The sequence below is a fragment of the Podarcis muralis genome, chromosome 12, assembly GCF_964188315.1.
Source record: "Podarcis muralis chromosome 12, rPodMur119.hap1.1, whole genome shotgun sequence".
NCBI lineage: Eukaryota > Metazoa > Chordata > Lepidosauria > Squamata > Lacertidae > Podarcis > Podarcis muralis.
The window spans coordinates 26,715,511-26,737,356 of NC_135666.1; the positions used below are offsets into that span (position 1 = coordinate 26,715,511).

Below are 21,846 nucleotides of genomic sequence, written 5' to 3' on the forward strand. Positions count from 1 at the left end.
GTGCCCATCCATTTGACTAAATGGAAGCTGTGCTCCATCTCCTATCTTTGTATCTTCGGCAAAGTTCTGAAAGAATAACTGGCTGTTCTCATGGAGATTCTTCCTCATGAGCTGGAACCTCAATTGCACAGGACCACAGTTGCATTGAGGAACCTCCATGAGTGCAATCAGCTTTCCCTAATGTAGCAAATGGATGTTTCGCTGCCCATTTCCTTGTAATCTATTATCACCATTTTGGACCTCCCTTTTTCTCCATGCTTTTCTCTCTCTCTTAAAAACAACACTGTTGAGCAATTCATTAGATTTGAGTTGTGTGTTTGGAGCAGTTTGTAGTCAGCCAGGAACCAGGAGGTGGGGGACAAAGAGCAATTAGGGTCAAGAGACACTGGAGCTCAGGTAGGATTTTTTTGTCTCAAGTTCCACTGAAATAGGAAGCCCCCTTGTGCTCCATCCTACCCAGGAGGAATCAATGGCCAACCTGAGTGGAGTCAGTCTGGAAGGTTGTTCACTGAGAAGCTGTGGTGATGCAACTCACCAGACGCCATACTGTGTACTTCCTTAGTTATAGTGTGGATGGCTATTGGGGTAGCTGTTGGGGTGTCAAGAACGATACTGTAAATATGTCTTTTTCATATTGAGCAATAGATGCTGTTAGTAAAGGTAAAGGTAAAGGGACCCCTGACTGTTAGGTCCAGTCGCAGACGACTCTGGGGTTGCGGCACTCATCTTGCTTTATTGGCCGAGGGAACCGGCGTACAGCTTCTGGGTCAAGTGGCCAGCATGACTAAGCTGCTTCTGGCGAACCCGAGCAGCGCATTGAAACACCATTTACCTTCCCGCCGGAGCGGTACCTATTTATCTATTTGCACTTTGATGTCCTTTCAAACTGCTAGGTTGGTTAGGAGCAGGGACCGAGCAACAGGAGCTCACCCCATCACGGGGATTCGAACCGCTGACCTTCTGATCAGCAAGTCCTAGGCTCAGTGGTTTAGACCACAGCGCCACCCGCGTCCCGATGGTGTTAGTAGTATGGTCCAAACCCTTGTTACTGTGCGTACATCCAACACATGCAGTGCAACTGGGCAGTCCATAACAGTAGTTGGATTGTACCCCATGTACCTTATTTTGTGAAAGTTCTTGCAATCAGAACATTGCATTACGGCCAGATATGTATAGTGCTAAAAACTGAGAAATTACTTTATCTACTGAGGCTTTCATTGAAGTCAGAAAGGAACTTCCCCAGTGATGGAAATCAAAGCAACCTTTCTCACAATACTGGAGAGATGACATAATAGGTAAGCTTTTGAAAAATTTTATGTGAAGAATTTAGATAATCAATACCGCATCATTCCACTTGATAGAGAATTCACAGGCAGCACCTTCTGCTTCAAAGGCACAAGGCTTCTTTGAAAAGTAAAGAACTAGCATGACCGTAGATAACTTCATTTTTGTCCAGCAAGAGAACCCCCAATCTACCAGATTTATCTGATTTGAAATTTTATTGAACTGCCTAACTGAAGTGCTGTCTGAATGGCAGTTCAGTCACTTAGTCAGAAAAGAATGGCAAGGGCAAAATAGATATTTTTTTTTAATGTTCACCGGCTTTAAAGTTTGAGCCCCAAAAGTAGTTTGAGTGAATCACACCTTTCTGTTAAAAATCTTGAAATAATTTATGAATAATATGTGAAAATGCAGAATCTCAATTGCTGGTGGAATGATAACTAATGAATCCTGACTTCAGTTCACATTGCTGCTTTTTTTTAAAGGGTCTAGTAGACCCAATTTAAGTTGCACAACTCAAATTGATTCTTTTTGTGTGTATATATTTCAACAATCCCAAAATTTGAGAGTCAGTAAGTAGTAAAGATGTTGTAAAAGTGTGGTGATCTGTCATGGAACAACCCCATTAACGAAGACAACAGTGGTTACTCAGACCTTATTGTTGGTTGTGCAGGAGCCCCCATGACATTTCAAGCTTCAGGCCCTCCCCCAAAAACGTCCACCACTGATAGCCCCCTACAAATTTCTGATAAGAGTGGAATGAACATTGGGGATGGAGAGTGGCACTACAGCCACAGAGTCTTTTTAGGTGGATTGTGCTGTTTTGATTCTCTGTTTCATATCCTCGTTTGTAGGGAACCTTTAAACCACAGTTTCTAGGTTCAGACATCATGAGGCATTGGGTGCAAGAAAGTTGTTGAAGTTGGGTGCAAGAAAGAAGAAGTGAGCTGAAAAGCATGGAGAGAGTGAGAGGGTGAACAGCTTGTTTCTAGACTGATAAACCATGGTTTGCAGGTGTTCACCTCTATCTGAAGGGCTGAAATAAATGCAGTTTTGGAGGATCGTGTTGATGACAGCTAGAAGTATGGAAATACGTAAAACCAGGCACCTTGGGACAATGGGGTGTTGAGGATTAGTAAATTTGGGGTTGCAGCTCCTATATATGTTTGTGTAGATTTGCTCCTATACATCTCTAAAAAGTTTCCACAGCAGCTCATATAGTTCATTTTTTGTGTTTCTCAGTGTGGCCCATAGAACATAGCACCAGAGAGTTGCATTTTAGCATCTGATTATAATCTGACAATCCTTACATAATCTGACAGCAGAGGATAAAGTTTCAGAATCTTTTGTATAAGTCTCTGTCAACTGGTGATGGCGGTAACAAAATATTCTGGCTAACCCCCCCCCCCCCCAGTATTCCCCTGTGAATAATTTGTTGTTGTTGTTTAGTCGTTTAGTCGTGTCCGACTCTTCGTGACCCCATGAACCAGAGCACGCCAGGCACTCCTGTCTTCCACTGCCTCCCGCAGTTTGGTCAGACTCATGTTTGTAGCTTCGAGAACACTGTCCAACCATCTTGTCCTCTGTCGTCCCCTTCTCCTTGTGCCCTCAATCTTTACCAACATCAGGGTCTTTTCCAGGGAATCTTCTCTTCTCATGAGGTGGCCAAAGTATTGGAGCCCCAGCTTCACGATCTGTCCTTCCAGTGAGCACTCAGGGCTGATTTCCTTAAGAATGGATGCGTTTGATCTTCTTGCAGTCCATGGGACTCTCAAGCGTCTCCTCCAGCACCATAATTCAAAAGCATCAATTCTTTGGCGATCAGCCTTCTTTATGGTCCAGATCTCACTTCCATACATCACTACTGGGAAAACCATGGCTTTAACTATACGAACCTTTGTTGGCAAGGTGATGTCTCTGCTTTTTAAGATGCTGTCTAGGTTTGCCATCGCATTTCTCCCAAGGAGCAGGAGTCTTTTAATTTCGTGACTGCTGTCACCATCTGCAGTGATCATGGAGCCCAAGAAAATAAAATCTCTCACTGCCTCCATTTCTTCCCCTTCTATTTGCCAGGAGGTGATGGGCCCAGTGGCCATGATCTTCGTTTTTTTGATGTTGAGCTTCAGACCATATTTTGCGCTCTCTTCTTTCACCCTCATTAAAAGGTTATTTAATTCCTCTTCACTTTCTGCCATCAAGGTTGTGTCATCTGCATATCTGAGGTTGTTGATATTTCTTCCGGCGATCTTAATTCCGATTTGGGATTCATCCAGACCAGCCTTTCGCATGATGAATTCTGCATATAAGTTAAATAAGCAGGGAGACAATATACAGCCTTGCCGTACTCCTTTCCCAATTTTGAACCAATCAGTTGTTCCATATCCAGTTCTAACTGTAGCTTCTTGTCCCACATAGAGATTTCTCAGGAGACAGATGAGGTGATCAGGCACTCCCATTTCTTTAAGAACTTGCCATAGTTTGCTGTGATCGACACAGTCAAAGGCTTTTGCATAGTCAATGAAGCAGAAGTAGATGTCTTTCTGGAATTCTCTAGCTTTCTCCATAATCCAGCGCATGTTTGCAATTTGGTCTCTGGTTCCTCTGCCCCTTTGAAATTCAGCTTGCACTTCTGGGAGTTCTCGGTCCACATACTGCTTAAGCCTGCCTTGTAGAATTTTAAGCATAACCTCGCTAGCGTGTGAAATGGGTGCAATTGTGCGGTAGTTGGAGCATTCTTTGGCACTGCCCTTCTTTGGGATTGGGATGTAGACTGATCTTCTCCAATCCTCTGGCCACTGCTGAGTTTTCCAAATTTGCTGGCATATTGAGTGTAGCACCTTGACAGCATCATCTTTTAAAATTTTAAATAGTTCAGCTGGAATATCATCACTTCCACCGGCCTTGTTATTAGCAGTGCTTTCTAAGGCCCATTTGACTTCACTCTCCAGGATGTCTGGCTCAAGGTCAGCAACCACACTGCCTGGGGTGTACGAGGCATCCATTTCTTTCTGGTATAGTTCCTCTGTGTATTCTTGCCACCTCTTCTCTTGGTGGCGAGGTGAATAATTTGTACTTATTAACAAATGCTTAAAATGCAGGACTGCTTATTGTTATCAATACCCTATCATTTATGTTTATCAGTGCTCTTAACTTGATGCTCCAATGGCCTGAGTATAAATCCCTTGTTTTGCTCTTTCTCCTCTACCAAAAACAGTTAGGATTTCTCTTCTTATAAAATAGTAACTTCTGTATATACCCCTGCTGTGTAATCCTATACCCAAGTTCAACAGTATATTATTACCAAGCAGCTGACTAAATGCTACTGGTTTTGTTTACATTCTCTGCTGCTGAGTCAGAGCAAAGTTGAACCCTTCCAAAAGAAAAAAAGGGGATGGGACATTTTTCAAGCTTTGCCCATCCTTTTCCAGAGTAAAGACACTGTTATTGACGCTAGCTCTCAGTAAGGGAAGCTTTGTAGCAGGCTCTTACTATAACATGGTATGCGCAGTGGATTTCTCATGGACAGTGCTCTTGGAGAAAGGGCATAGCTCAATGAATGAGTGCATGCTTTGCATTTCCCGCCCCACCCCAACTCCGGTTCAGTCTCTGGTATCTACAAGCAAGTTATTGGGGAGACTGCTGTCCACAATACTGGTAAGCCACTGCAAGTCAGTTCCTGCAATACTTAGATGGGCCATGAATTGGCTAGGCAGCTTCCTTCCATCATGTGATGGCATCCTCTTGCTCTGAAGTCATGTCATTCGGTTTAAAAGGGGGAGTTGTAGAAAATGGATTTTAGCCTACTTTTTTTTTTTTATTGAGTGCCTGCGATTGTTCCACAGCATTATATCATTTCCTCCTTCGCAGGTGACTTGGGCAAAGGCTTCTGGCAACAGCCTAAGCAGCTCTTATAAATTGGAAATCCAATTCTAGCTTTGGTTGCATTATGAAGACAAGTTATTATATACTTGAGTGCTTTCTTGCTGGCTTTATTACTTTTTACATAGTAAAAAGTAATCAGATCTAATTTAAGTCAATAAACACAGAAGAGTGAAAAGTATGAAAAAGGCAATGATCCAGAGCACAAAGGTTTGGATAATTTATTACAGAAATATCATGCAGATCATATTCTTGTTTTGCTTGTCTATCCACAAAAGGTAATATAATGGAGTGCAATCAAATGGAAAATTTAAATTGGATTTGATTTATGTGAAACTATGAGCTGATTTTTAAAACTATCAATTAATCTGAAGAGGTGGAAAGGAAATGTAGTAAGGACAATTAACTCGAAGCCCTGAGCAGAATTTTACAAGCACATCCAGAACCAATACTGTGACTTTTCTCTTTTCTTACATTTTCACAAAAAGCCTAATGTGATTTATTTAGGGCTATCCCAGCTTAGTTTCTGTAACTCACATCTTCTGCCATACTTGCAGAATAAAGTTCAGAATGGCTGAGTATTATCTATTATGCTTATTGTTGCACTGGAACTTCTTTTGTGTGGTGGAAACTGGTTTTGTGATTTTAAATCTCTGCCCCAAACCTGGATCTAGGCACCCAGGGAATTTCCCTTTTATTGTTCAACCAATTTACCAACGCCCCCCCCCCCCAAAAGCAGCCCCTGCAAAAAACAACAACAACCCAACAACGATTTAGTCACAATGTTTTATGTTGGACCAACTAAGTCCCTGTGAGCGGAATGGCTTCCTCTCATGCAACAAACTCACCTCCTTGCCACCTTCACCTCCCAAACTACTTGGGGTGTGTGTACCTCAACCCTCTGGAGCAGATTTTTGGAGGGGGCAGGAGACACAAGGTTGGGAGGAGAGGGAAAGGAAGTTCCATTGTGTGAGTGGAAGTTGCTCTGCTCATGCAGTGAATGGACTGGAATCAACCCAGATTCAATATTACTTGTTGGGTATATACAAAGGGGATCTTTAAGCAATGCTGAAGATTCTAAATAACAGTGGATGTGCTGTTTGACTTGCCTTTTCCTAGTAATAAAATGCTGTAGTTTGAACACATTTGTTTGGGGCTGGGGAGCAGACATATATGAGAAAGGAGCACAGATTCCATGCAACAAATGAGTAGCAGCTGCACATTTACTGAACACACTAAAAAGATGGTGCAGAGAGTAGAAGCTCTTACCTATTAATTTATGCTGCCACAGTTTTGTCCTTTCTGGTTTGTTGGTTTGTTTTAAGCGCAGAATTCTGTCTCCAACTTGGTTATCATATTTCAGTGAAAATAGTAATACAGAGGTTAAAAGTTTTACTTTCTAATGTAGTTATAAATACAGTATCTGCTGCATCTTTTTAAAGTGCAGAGAGGCCAATAAACAGGTTCTCAAGCCATGAGGCCAAGGTTCCCCAGGGAAGCTGTGACCTCCCCTTAAATTAAGAGCAAGGAAAAAAATTAAGAAGGGAGCAATGAGTTTTAGTTCCTGCGGAACAATTTTCAGCACAAATAGGATAAAGTGTGCCTTACATGATTGCAGCAACCTGCATGCTATTCACCCTTGTAAGGACCAGATCCATGAGGAGAGAAAGCAATTTCAATGTACTTTGGTCAACCTTACTGAAATTGCGTATGAATGATGACCTTCCTTGGCAAAGTGTTTTCTACTGAGTCATTAATAATATGCTGACATTAGAGATAGGTAGTAGCTGCAGAAGTACTGAGAGGGCTTAACATATGAATTAGTTTAGCATGTTCTTTTGAAATATAACTTCCCAGGCAGTTTAGTGGACTAAAAGAAAAGCCCCCTAAAAACCCAAGACTGTCACTTTAGAAGGAAGTTTTCTGCTGGTGCTTAGAAGCTAACTCTTTTTGAGCTAGTGCTCAAACGTGTGTGTGTGTGTGTGTGTGTGTGTGTGTGTAAACTGGGGCAGCACTGTCTGTCTGTTACAGCAAAAACAGCAAAATATAAACTAGCATCTTAAAGAGTAACAAATGCATAGTGACATAATCCAGAGGGAGCCTATATAGTGCCCTCTAGATTCTGTTGCGTGATGCTGTTAAGTTTTAAAAGTAGCCTTTAATACTTTTACCAGCTGTCAATTTGTAGTTTTTAATAGCTTGCTTTATTTTATTTTAAATATGTGTCTCTGTGTATATATATTTCAAAATAGCTTATAAATGTAACTCAGTGATATTTTTCTTACCCTGTTGTACCCAAATTGGTTCTTTCTGAGACTGAAATGCAGGTTCCAAAATATACTACTGGATTGTTGCCTGCTGGCTGATGTGGTGTATTCTGTGCAACAGCTTGGTAATAGGATTTTCCCCATTGTATATTACTAAACGTCCTCCCTGGATAATTGGTAGCAGATGATTTAGAGCTTTTTATGATGGCCAATATTAAAGCCATGTTGGCAGCAATGCTTAAATTACAGGCAATCAGAGGTGTCCTGGCTGCCTTATATTTTTGTGTGTGTGTGTTATGATCTCTTAGTTAATGTTTTAGGTGGCTTGAAGGGGGACCAGGGTTTAGCTAGCATTAGTGGGGGTTTTGGATTTCACTAACCCCATAGTTTATATACTGATTGGGAGGCAAACAGTGACACTCTTTGATTTCTTCCAAGGAGAGTTCTCAAAGGACTTGGGCTACAGGTAGCTGTGCATAGGAATGTGTGCTTGACTTCTGCGTCTTAGCAGAGTGAAAGGGATGGAGTCAGTTTCTGTTACTGGCACCCACTAGCCTTGATCTCATATTCTGCCCATACACCGAGTGTGTAGAGACCAGGATCATGGTTTGCTTTTTCCAAACAAACTAACAGCAGTAACCAAGGTTTGTTCTTTGCTTATTGCTCATGGTCTATTTTGAAGGAAACAAACCACAAGCCTAGATCAATACAACATGACAAGCTAGAATTTAACTTGCATTGACAATGGTGCTGCAGCAGTCGAAATGGAAGAGGCGATTGCGCTGGGAACTTGTGGTGAGCACATTGGGCCAATAAGATGCAGATGCACTTCTGCCATGTTTGCACTGTAGAATTCCTTCTTTGCATGCATAGGAAGGGTACGTTCCATTCAGATCATTCCATTCATACCATGAAGATTCTTCTCTCTGGGGATTTTAACTTATCTTCAGATATAATTGTCATTGTCAATATATTTACAAACCACATTTTCCACAAGTAAATCTGTGCTCAGGTCACCTCACAGAAAAATAAAATTCTAAATACAGAAACAACACATGATAAGACATATCATCTGGCTGGGTTTCCCTGCCCACTCTGGGCGGCTCCCAACAGAATATTAAAAACACGATAAAACATTAAAAACTTCCCTAAACAGGGCTGCCTTCAGATGTCTTCTAAAAGTCAGATAGTTGTTTATTTCCTTGACATCTGATGGGAGGGTGTTCCACAGGACGGGCACCACCACTGAGAAGGCCCTCTGCCTTTAACATAACATTAAAAAATAATAGCCAACAATTAGCATTATATTTAACATATAAGTAAGCATGCAGCTTATTAATAGGTGAATATCAATATGGATGCATGGATATATCTTGGAAGAACATTTTCTGGGTTTATATGTGGATTTTTGAAGGCAATGTCTTACAGTAGCAGGTTTATGTTTACAGTAATCTTCCAGTCTGACGTGAGGATTATGTGATATTTTTTGGGTCAGCCTTCGAGCTCCTATTGGCAAACCTGAATGGCAGAGCTCCCCATTCAGTTTGGTCCTGTAGGTGGAATCCTATTTATTTCTGCAGCTCTTTCACTGGCAATGAATGATCAAATACTTACCTACATTGCACAAGGCATTGGTTTCCTTGGTGACAACTGTTGTCAGCTGCATCAAGAGACTCACTAAGCAGAGAGTGGTTTTCTTTGCTTTTGGCATTTAAATTGTCAGAATCTGTAAGTGGGGATTTACCACTGAACTCTGACTTCTACTAGAAGTTCTCATTATCTGTGACCACTTATCCCTGGTGCTATCTTTTCTTTGATGGATCATTCTGTTGACTTTGCTAGCTCTTTTGCAAAGAGGACCCAGGGATTCTGAGCTCTTCCACTGCTAGACGAGTTGGGCCATTGGCCTGATCAAGCATTCTCCTCTTATGTTCTTACATTCTTACATATCAGAATGCATCCTAGACCACTCTCATATGACAGAAACAGAAGTGTAAATAAAAACACACTCTGAGAAATTGTTTCGGCATCTCCAGTCCACATAAATGATCTTCAGATATCTGTTTACACACACTTCTGTGTGTGTCACAAATACTTCATGTGTTGATTTCTATGAAGCCCCATGAATCTGAAGCACTCTTGTGAACATCAGGTGGTCCATAGCTGACAATGCAACAACAACTTCACAAATTGTACTACTTATATATGTGTGTGTGCATTGAAAAGCCATGAGTGAAGGCACTGGCATTGTTTTGGTATGTAGCATATAAACAGAAATAATTGCAATAAAATAAATGTGAACTATGCTGAACATCTAATACAGAAAACAAAATAATCATTTTTAAAATAATTTTTAAAAGGGTGCCCAGAATTTGATGTGTGTGTGTGTGTATGTTTGGGTGGGTGGGTGGTAGATAGACTGTCACCCTCAGATTCTGCCAGTGGGGGGCAGCTTTGTTATTGTTTGCTTAGTCTTTTAAAAAGCTGAAGGGAAAGGGCCATAGCTCAGTGGTAGCAGAGGCAGATTTAGGGAAGTTCAAGCGATACTCAGGTGAGCAGCTGAGGAGAGTGCCATCGCAAACCCTGGTAAGTGCTTGCCTAACTTCGGGAAGGAGGTATGAGGGCTCTGACAGGGTCCTAAGAAGGCTCTAAAAACCAGCCAGAGCCTTGTGCCTCCTTCCCCAAGCCCAGCGCCATGTTTACCCAGCTTAAGCTGGCATCAGGAGGGCTGGGGATAACCCATCAAATGTTGGCCTTGCACAGGGCAGCATATTACCAAGGTCCTCCCCCTGGTGGTAGAGCATCTGCTTTGAATGTAGAAGGTCCTATATTCAATCCTCAGCATCTCCAGGTAGGACTGGGGGAGGCCCCATTCTGATTCTCCAGAGAGTAGCTTCCAGTTGGTATGTACACAATGCTGAGCATGAGGGAACTACTGGTCTAACTGAGTACGAGGCAATTTCCTATGTCCTTATGGCCCTAAACAAAGTGTTGTGGCACTTTAAGAGCAAGAGATTTATTGCGGCATAAGCTTCCACGAACTAGAGCCCACCTTGTCAGATACATAAAACTCAGCCTCAGGTGACCTTATAGCTATGACAAACCAAGCTAATATCATAAAAGCAGGAAACAGATCTGAAATCTTGGCTGGGAGGTTGTGATATCAGACAATGTTTATGAATTGAAGAGTTTAAACAAGACAGATGGGAAGTCAAAGGACCATTAGACTAAGTATACCTGTAGAAATATAGGTGTTTGTGGCCCTCGGGTACCAGAAAAGCCATATAAGTGGATTGCAGTTCTGCAGCCACTTTATAATTCCTAAGGGAATCAGCTGCCTGCTGTGACAGGCCAAAAAGGAAAGAAAATGTGAAGAACCAGCTTCATGTCATGTCAGGGAGTTATACGCGTGAAAGGAGCATTTCATTTATTTTAGATTTCATATTCTTCCTTTCTTCTTCCCTGCCTCCCAAGAACATTGAGACAGCTGGCAAAACTTTAAAGATTTCTAAACAAAATTAAACCTGAAATTCAATATTAAGGTTAAAAACACCACAGCTCCACAAACAGGAATGAGTGGATCAGACTATGTCGAGGATATGTTACTACTTCTTCCTCTGTTTACTCACGAGTCTGTTCTATCTTGTTCTTGCATTAATCTGTGAAGACAAACTGCATGAAGGTTTGTGTTTAAAGATGTATTTCTGAATGAATTTTCTCTCAAAGTACATAATACAAAAAAGTGTTTTAACTCAAACTCTGCATTTTAAAATGCATTTTGGTATGTTCTTTTGATCTGAGGACTGTGCTGCAAAATTCAGAGAAGTGCAAAATCCACACACAAGCAAAGAAGTTGCAGAGTGGGATAGTTTGTATAGGAATTGAAGTACCTTTAATAAAAAATAAAACAATGTTTCCAGTCATCTTCTGAAGATTGGCTGTGTAGGGTATTAGCAGGCTTCACTGGACAGGGAATTCTGACCCATGCTGCTGCAATTAAACAGAGGCCACATAAGTGAATGTTCTACTTTTCAGACTTACTGAATTTGGTGCAACAGATACAAATCTCAATGAGCTTATTTTTTGCGGGGGGGGGGGGGGGGATATAGTTGAAGCTTGCACTTTGATTTGTGCTTAGAAGTTGCCTAAGTATTGAGTGCACCTGTTTCATAACTGGTGTCATATGATGCCTGTGAAAAATATCCATAAAAAACAAGGCCACAGCATGCCATGCCGTCTAAAATGTCTGAATATTCTTAAAGGAGAGTCTCATGTCAAGTGCAGTACGATAATCCCAGAAGTCACAAGAATGGATGATAGCCACAAGGTACCTGCTTTCCAGCAGTGACCATAACTGCAGCTATAAACACAGAATAAGCTAAACAAAATAATGTATGCTTGCAAGTGTCACTTGAACCATCACTTGACCATTCCAGCACAGTGTATGGTATCAAAGGCAGTCTGTGTTACTGATGTCTGCCTAGACTCTTTGAAGTGAAGGGGTATTATTTTATATATATATAAAATCCTGAGATATTACTTTCCCCCTTAACTCTGTGGAAGAGCTAGTGTTAATATTAAAGTTCCTGCACACCAATGCACTTCTTTAGTGTTACTTTAGTGCCTATGTTCTCTAGGGCATATTTATAGGAGAAAGAATGTAATATTTGGGGGATGTCAGTCAAAGTAAATCAATTCTTTAAAGCCTTCTGATATGTAGTTTCAGCACAGTAATTTTCAGCCCCAATTACTACACAGTGTCTTTCACTTGAACAGGGCTTTTCTCACCCACATAATTTTCATATCTCCTTAAAAAAGAAGAAGTCATATTCTGGATTACTTATTCTGAAACTGCTGCTGGCAGACTGTTGCCTTTGACGGCAAATGACTGACTGCTCACAACTCTCCTGATAACCTATGGTATGAAATGTTGCTTGCCTCGTCTTTTATTAGGCAAATGTGCACTGAGCCAGTATGATAGCTAGCAAAACAAGGGAATAATAATAATAATAATAATAATAATAATAATAATAATATTTATTTATACCCCGCCCATCTGGCTGGGTTTCCCCAGCCACTCTGGGTGGCTTCCAACAAAATATTAAAATACAATAGTCTGTCAAACATTAAAAGCTCCCCTAAACAGGGCTGCCTTCAGATGTCTTCTAAAAGCCTGGTAGTTGTTTTCCTCTTTGACATCTGATGGGAGGGCATTCCACAGGGCGGACGCCACTACCGAAAAGGCCCTCTGCCTGGTTCCCTGTAACTTGGCTTCTTGCAGCAAGGGAACCGCCAGAAGGCCCTCGGCGCTGGACGATGGGGGTGGAGATGCTCCTTCAGGTATACTGGACCGAGGCCGTTTAGGGCTTTAAAGGTCAGCACCAACACTTTGAATTGTGCCCAGAAACGTACTGGGAGCTAATGCAGGTCTTTAAAGACCGGTGTTTTGTGGTCTCGGCAGCCCCTCCCAGTCACCAGTCTAGCTGCCACATTCTGGATTAGTTGTAGTTTCTGGGTCACCTTCAAAGGTAGCCCCACAGGCAGATAGGGTCTCAGCTTGTATATCAGATGGAGCTGGTAAACAGCATCCCTGGACACAGAATAGCCTCCGTGGACAGCTGTGAGTCCAAAATGACTCCCAGGCTGTGTACCTGGTCCTTCAGGGGCACAGTTACCCCTTTCAGGACCAGGGAGTCCTCCACACCTGCCCACCTCCTGTCCCCCCAAAACAGTGCTTCTGTCTTGTCAGGATTCAACCTCAATCTGTTAGCTGCCATCCATCCTCCAACCGCCTCCAGACACTCACACAGAAGACCTTCTCTGGTTCTGATTTGAAGGAGAGGTAGAGCTGGGTATCATTTGCTTACTGATGAACACCCAGCCCAAACCCCCTGATGATCTCTCTCAACGGCTGCATGTAGATGTTAAAAAACATAGGGGAGGGGACAGAACCCTGAGGTACCCCACAAGTGAGAGCCCAGGGGTCTGAACACTCATCCCCCCCACCACTTTCTGAACATGGCCCAGGAGGAAGGAGTGGAACCACTGTATAACAGTGCCCCCAGTTCCCACCCCCTCTAGACGGTCCAGAAGGATGTTATGGTTGATGGTATCAAAAGCTGCTGAGAGATCCAGCAGAACTAGGAAATAGCTCTCACCTTTGTCCCTAGCCCGCCGGAGATCATCAACCAAGGCAGTTTCAGTCCCATGGTGAGGCCTGAATCCCGACTGGAAGGGATCCAAATGATCCACTTCTTCCAGGCATGCCTGGAGTTGTTCAGCAACCACTCGCTCAATCACCTTACCCAAGAATGGAATATTTGAGACTGGGCATATTGGCAGCATCTAAAGATGTTTTTTTAAGAAGCAGTTTAATATCCGCCTCTTTAAGCAGGTCTGGGAAGGCTCACTCACAGAGAGAAGCATTCTCCACCCCAAGAAACCCATCGCCCAACCCTTCCCAGCTAGCTTTTATAAGTATGTGCACAAATGCAATGCGGTTCCAGCCATTTAGGGAAATGGATGTATTTCAGTGGTATAGCATCTGCTTTGCATGCAGAAGGTCCTTGGTTCAATCTCTGGGTAGAACTGGGGCAAACTCTCTGCCTGAAACCCTGGAGAGCCATTGCTGGCCAGTATGGACAAAAGGGATCTAGATGAACCAACGATTTGATTCAATATAAGGCAGCTTCCTATGTATCTTTGAGATCCATGGGTAAGGGAGGGGTGCTCCAAAATCTTTGGGTTATATCCAGTGGTCTTCCTTATGATGGCAGAATACTTTTTAATCCAGCAGAGGCTTCTATCAATGGAACAAGGAGGGGAGCAATTTTTGCTGATTCCACTCCCATTGCAGTATCCCATGCAACACACACACCCTGACACCAACCCACTGAAGCAGATTTGGGGGGAGGGAGATATGCCACCTCTTTGGAAAAGAAGGATGTTGTGAGCCTTTGGGTTGCCTATGTAATTGTTGTTCATTACACAGTAATAATCCCCTAGTGCTGACACTTCTATCTCAAAAATTATTGTGAGGATTATTCCGTCGGATACTAAAATAAATGTCCCAATTTCTACAGTCCCCAGCTGCATTCAGCGTGCCACTTAACAGTGAAATGGCCACAGGAATGAGTTTATCTCTAATGCATTGCATGAATGGGAACTGAAGCCTTCCGAACATTTCCCCAGAGACGTTCCTTTGCATTAGCATTAACCCAAAAATTCAGGGCAATCAGGTGAGCGGAAAGGCTGAATGGTTAGACCCTAGTTGTGAACAATAATTGCAGTTGAAAATGGCATATTATGTAGTCTTTCCAATCTATTAGACTTTGCAGCAAACTTTGACTTGTGTCTTTCTCTCTCTCTCTCTTTTTAAAAAAGCAAAATTGTGTGTCTTGAACTGACATAGAGTGATTTGTCTGTCTATCTTACCAAAAGATGTCAGGCTACACAGAACTCTTACTATTTATTCCTTATATAGTATTAGTGCCTCACAGCATTTTCATGTCAGATAGGAGATAATCCGGTTGGGGGGGGGGGTTCCTGACTCCCAACAGGCATGTCATACATACATACATGCATACATACATACATACATACATAGTTAAATCGGTTCTTCACTTGCTGTGAGAGTGAACAACCCCAGTCCTATAGATATTTGTAGCTCTGATAGCAAAGAGTGGTTTGCGCCAATCAAGGTCAGTTCTGCCTAGGCAGAGTGAGGCAGGTGGCTCACTCAAGAAGATTCTGGGAGGCTGTGGTGAGGTGCTGGAAGACAGAGCTATTTATGCTGTACAGTCTTCTCTATACTTGCTAAATTGTATTTAGGAAATTGTATTTAAGATACTATCCATCCACAGTGTTTAAATAAGATTCAATTGCCATTCCAGGCAGTCTCCAAATATGGAATGTGTGTGTGGGGGGGGGGTGTCCTTAACCTCTAGCAGCAAAATCCCTTAGGTCAGCCCTGGTGCCAACTGGCTTATAACAGCACCTTCCTCTTGGCTATTGGAGGGGTGTGGCAAGCCTGTCTAATGCTTCCTGCTATTTGCAATTCTATTCTGATTCTAAAATGTTACTACCAAGTGTTATGGCAAGTAAGCCAATATCTAGCTTTGCTTATTATTTAAATACAGCTAAAAATGTGTTTTTGTATTGCAGTGTATTAGTGACAGAGAGTTCAGGAGCTGTGGGGCCACCATGGAAAGGCCTTCTCTCTCATATCTGCTAATCTCACTGATCTAGGTAGAAAGTCTCCATTGTATATCATAGTCTGTGAGCAGATGCAAATACTAAAAATCATGGACGACAGTATAAACTCCTTGTGTAATCTCCCAGCACCATATTCTGAGAATTACATGCTTCCATAGAATAATGGAAATGGTGCCCTGTAAGCCCAACCAAGAAAGATGATCCAGAAGGATACCATTGTTGGTGGTAGCAAATACTACTAAGAAATCCGGGAGAACCAGTAGGGTAGCACTTCCACATCCATCCTTCAGTGTAAGACATCTGGGTGACCAAGGGTGTCACTGTCTCAAAACCAGTCCTGAACCCAGATTGGAATGGTTCCAAATAATTGGCACCATCCAAGGCCACCTTGAGTTGACACACCACCATCACCAACTCCAACACCTTGCCTACAATGTGGCATTAAAGGAGTGTGTGTCAGCTGTTCAAAGAGAGAAAACGCACACCAGTAATTCCATGATGAATGAAGTAATCCTTGCTTGTGCTCACTGTAGTGATTTACCACTGTGCATAAGGTAGTGTTGCTAGAACTGGATTTCTGGGTCCCACTTACCTCAGGATGCCTGGTGGGCAAGTGGTCCTCAGTCATGCCTCTGACAGGTTTCCTTGACTTTCAGTTCTGTACTGGACTGGCAAAATGGGGCTGTGGTTTCATTTTAAACACTTAGCTGCCAACGTAGCTTTCCCCAGGATCTACCATAAGTAAGCCTGTCAGGATGCGTTCGCCAGCTGAACCGCAAATTCTCTTGATATTGATTTTCAGTATGATTGGAGATGTAATACAGGTATCTCTGAAGACTACCCTCAGAATTCAGAGTTGAAATGAATGGAATTGAGATGGTAGGACGCTTTGAAGACTGATGCCTGACAAACTTATCCTTTATTTCAGAGAGCCCATAAGGAAAACAGAACTTATAAAACTTTGCAGAATTGATAGATTGCATGCTATATCTATTTAATCTGTTGATTAGACTTAACAGTTCACCCAGACCCAACCCAAAGGCTCGGGGTGAGTAGTAGTAGTAGTAGTAGTAGTAATAATAATAATAATAATAATAATAATAATAATAATAATAATAATAATTTATTATTACCACCTGAGTGGCTTCCAACAAAAGATTAAAAATACATTAAAACATCAGTCATTAAAAACTTCCCTAAACAATAGTGCTATGAAAGCTTACTGTGAGTGAGATCTTGCTCACAAAGTGGAGCATGTTTTGCTCACTGCTCCCATTGCAGTCTTCCATGCTCTGATAAGTCTCTTTTAAGGTTTGGGGACCCTTCAGCACAGAAAGCTGTGTATCTGTGTGTGTAGCAGGGAACATAGGAAGCTGCCTCATCCTGAGTCAGACTGTTGTTCCAAGTAGTTCAAGACTATACTGACTGGCAATAGCTCCCTAGGGTTTCAAGTAGGAGTTTCACCCAGCCCTACCTAGAGTTCCAGGGAATTGACTTTCTTGCATGCAAAACGGATGCTTTGCCACTGAGCTGCAGGTCTTGCCCAGGGCTTGCCCAAGATGCCTTGCTGCCTGAGGAAGGGCAGCAAAAGGTCTCGCCACCTCGCCTCACCTCAAGGTACATAGCAACCAAGGCCAGCCAAGTTGCTTTGACATTGGAAACAGAATGTGTGTGTAAGGAAACATGCAGAATTTGGTGGAGCTTGTATAACTAGAAGTGTTTTCCCCTCATATGAAGGTCCTTGGGGCCACATAATGAAAACTCTGCAAATTAAGCACTATCATCACTCTTGCTCATAATGTTCATGAAGAACTTAGTTCTAAATCAACAACACTGAGAGATGTTTAGAAATAAGAGATGTTTGAGAAAGGAGGGAAGGAAGGAAGGAAAAGTCCAGTGGGTGGAGAGAGAGAGAGAGAGAGAGAGAGAGAGAGAGAGAAAGGAAATAATGCAATATAATTTGAAGAAACTTGTGGTTTCTTCAGGAAATATTATAAAAGACATTTTGCATGCTGTTCTGATACAAAGAAAAGATAAGAAGATTCACAATAAAGGCGATAGATGAGTAAGGATATATTGGTTATCCTGAAAACCAGTAGGCACATATACAGAAGTGGAAGGAATGGCTTGTCACTACAAGTATGAATAAAGGGCTAGTACAGCATGCATGATTAAAATCAGAAATGTGGAGGCACAAAATGATCTAAACTAGCAGCAGGGTTAGAAATAAGTGGAGTTCTTACAAATGTGTAGAAAAGTCAAAAGAAACAGTTGGATTCCTGATTAATGGGAAAGTTGAGTCTGAAGAGAAAAACCCGAAGCAAACTGAATTGTTCAGCGCCTACTTAGTTTGGTTTTCTTCCTGAAATGTAAATTGCTATCAGATGAATCAATACCTGAGAAGAAAAAGGAACAAATAAGAGGATCTTTCACAGGTGTGTCCAAGAGATTTTGGCTGTATCATATCAGACATAAACTCCAACTACATAAACTCCAACTACAACTATGTGTGGGTTTTTGAAGAAATGAGAGTTGTGCGAAGGAACCTGGGGACATCTAGCCAATGCAGTATTTCAAAAGACCCACAAGCTACCTTCTGTTTATGTCAAAATGTACCTGAATGAAATCAATTACTTGCTTTTGGCAGTTATACCCAATTTGTGGAAGTTCTGGGTGGGTAAAATATGTGCTTCAGGGATGTGCAGGAGCATCCGGGAAAGTATAAAATGCAACTAGCTCATGTTCTACTTGGTTGTGAGGAAGGAAAGCCCTAAGCTGGGGGTGTGCCTTGAAAACAAACAAGTCAAAGGAACATTTAACATTCTGGCACGTAAAGCTGACTACTGAAAGAAGTTACTCATCTAAAGTTACTCTCTAAACCTTTCTGCAGCATTGCACTTTTGAGATTTTTGATGGTTTGTCAAAGCAACGGCAAGCTAGGGGGTTATACATTCATTTCGGAGCAATGAAATTGACATTCAAATCTGTTTGGACATGTGCCTTTCTCTTTTATCTTTTAACTAATTAATTAACCTGATTTATATCCTGCCCTTCCTCCCGAGTGATAAACAATTAAAAAGAAATTAAATAATAACAGAGCAATACCTTTTCCAGGGTAAACATCACTTTCAGATGTCCACACACATTGCTGAACTCCTTGCCTCGACAGAAGATCAAGCAGTGTTCTTTCTTTTTCTTCCTACGTAAAGAGGAGACAAGAGAAAGGCTAGAAGCTCTGTTTGTTTTCAAAACTAGTCATGATACAAGAGTGAGCAATAAGGCAAACCATCTCCATGCCCTTTGTGGACAGTAATATGAAGGAGACAGCAAGGATTCATAAAAATAAAGCATGTCAAGCTTACTTGGTTTCTTGTTTTGACAGGATAATAAGCTTGGCAGAAGGGGCGAACAAAATGGACATATACTTTGACTTCAACATTTGACATAACTCCACATCAAACTCTGGAAAGATTTTTTTTTTAAAAAAGCCATTCAGAAAATAGTTGCATACTGAAAGACAAAGCTTCAAGTAACCGGATACGACACATTAGTTTCCGACACTGCTGGATGAAACTGTAAAACAAACTCCAAAGCAGCTCAGCAAGAGTTAATAAGTTGTCTGTAATGGATCGATGCTCAACCATTCCAAGGGATAGGTGTGAAATATAGTTCTCTTTATGCATAGTCAATTATTCCTTTCTATCCAAATGCACCAGGGTGGAATGAAGTAGAAAAGGGAAACCAGCTGATTTTTTTCTGAGGATCTCTGAGCAAGTTGCTTGTTTTGAACTATATATTTATTTGCATTACATTTAATTAGAACCTTTCCTATTTCAGAGATACAGGGATAGATTAAAAAAAATACTTTCAAAGCTGGGTATTTTTCAAAGCCCATGGACATCCATTGAAGCTGAATATTGGCAGATTCTGAGCAGATAAAAGAAAGTACTTATTCACACAGTGTGTAGTTGAAGTATGGACCTCATTCCCACAGGAGGCAGTGATGGTCAACAACATGTATCTTAAGTTCTTTTTTTTTTTTTAAGAATAATTTCTTATTAACCGACCAATCACATCAAATCAAACCAAATTACATAAATTCCAAATTACACAGCCGAATTTTAAATTTTTGTTGGGGGTACCCATATTTCAAGTTCCGAAGGGGATCCAATCAACTTCTTGCTTCTTGCTGCTGTTTTAATGTCCACAAATCTAACCATATGATGTTCACAGTACTATCCAGTCCTTTCTTATTGTTTTTCCACATCTCTTGTTGTTATTTTCATATATTTTTCCTTTCTCTTTGTGACCTCTGATAGTCTCCACAAGCTGGTTAAAACAGTTTGTAATCCTGCGTGGATATTATTATTTTTTATCCAGTAGCCATATCCAGACGTTTTCCATATAACATCACTTCCATACATCAAAACAGTCTTAGCGTCATTAATCTTCACCGATCTGCCTCCTTTCTCAAACCTCTGAGGAGATTCACCAGGAATGCAGTCTGAAAACAAGTCCGTTCCTCCTCCCAGCTATAAATCCTTTGGCAAGATGGCGACTCTGAATTAATTGCTGTGCCATTCCAAAAGCTCTTATTGCTTCTCGATCTCCATAAAGCATACTTTTTGTTAAAGTTTATCTCCACACAGACCTTAATTAATCCTGCTTGGGTCAGTTAAACTGACGGTTCTAATGAGGAGGGGTTCTTGGTAAATCACATAGAAGGAAAGTAAAAAAGGTCCCCCCCCCATTCAGTCCCGCTGCCGACATACCCAGCCTTTGGTGTATCTTCATTGTAAAATATTCCTGTTGCTCCAACCCATCGTCTTCTTTCGCAGAGGTCCCTTAAATTAGCAGTCTTCACTCCCCTTCTTCACTTGAAATATGTGCATTTGCTTCTTTTGTAATTAATTATTCCAAATTGCTGCAGCTAGTGCGCGATCAGAGACATTGTCCAGGAGAGCCGAGGTCCACATGGGGGCATTCTGCCTAGTGCCCTCACCCCCTTCTTTCGAATTTGGGGGTGATTTATGGACACAGCAGGCAAGGGTAGTGTTCCCCATTCCCTTGGGGCAATAAGGGAGGCTGTCTACTCCCATAACAGCCTCTTAATTACCCCGTGTGGGTCGGAGAGATGGTATTGTCGGCCATCTTCCAATGCACCCCTAGTGGCCCCCATGTATCTTAAGTTCTTAATTTGTACACGATATGCTTGCGCCGCAGAAGAAGCTAGCTGAAAATTACTGATGGAGTAAACTACTTCTATTTTAGGGTTCTTCCATGTAGCCTGTTTGTTGAGCATTCATTCTGATTTCTTTGCAGGGAGGTTAGCTAATGTATCAAAGCAAGTGCTATCCCACACTTTCCAGTGCATCTTCCCATCACTTTCCATAACACAAAAAAGTTGGATCATTTATTGCAGCATATCTCCCAATCAACTGCAATTGGGCAACCTGAATTTGTTGGCATGTGATTGAATCCCATTCCCACATAGCAACAGTTGGGAAGCACCAGACTTAGATTGTAGGAGTAAAGTTTTATAATATGCTCCTAGTTTGTGTCTGGATGGGGATTTATAGTCTAAGTGAATAGAGTTGTGCAGTTTGAAATTATTGATGCCTTACTGGCTGTGGATCAATTTTCAGATTGGCGACAGTAATTTCAAAGGGGTTGGAAGATAAAATGGCCTATTTTAGTGAATATTTACCTTGATGTTTGTGCTTTGACTGTGCACATTTCTGATTAGAGGATTGTACCTTTCCATCTTAGACATGATCTCTGTACTCTCTCCTCCCCCCTGTTTATTTTCATTCATAATGATGTATGTGAACATATTTTGATATAAAATCAGAATCTGCAGAGTTCATTTGTTTATTTACCTACAAGTAGCTTGCTCAGTTGTTGTTGTTTTGGAGGGGAGGGCAGCAATTAGAAGTTGCTGGAGGCAGGTACATTTGCTTTAATAACAGATTTTCCTGTCACCACATTCCATTAAAAAGATCTGTGGCTTTTGCAATAGCTACCTATTTTTTTATATCGTGGTGCAGTAATACTTCTTCAAAATGTGCATGTAATATGATCACAGGGAGAAACAGGATTCATTTTCATTTCATCTGTTTTTGTAAGCACGGACACAAATGGATCAACTTCATGGAATGCTCAAAATTCAAAATAATCTATTGAACTGAAAACTCAGCATGCAGTA

At 41.6% G+C, this 21,846-nt stretch overlaps 1 protein-coding gene across 1 annotated transcript in view; it reads left to right on the forward strand.

The window, feature by feature from the left end:
• ZNF804B (zinc finger protein 804B) overlaps positions 1 to 21,846 on the forward strand; it is a 221,930-nt gene that overhangs the window by 56,059 nt on the left and 144,025 nt on the right. The window lies entirely within an intron of this gene.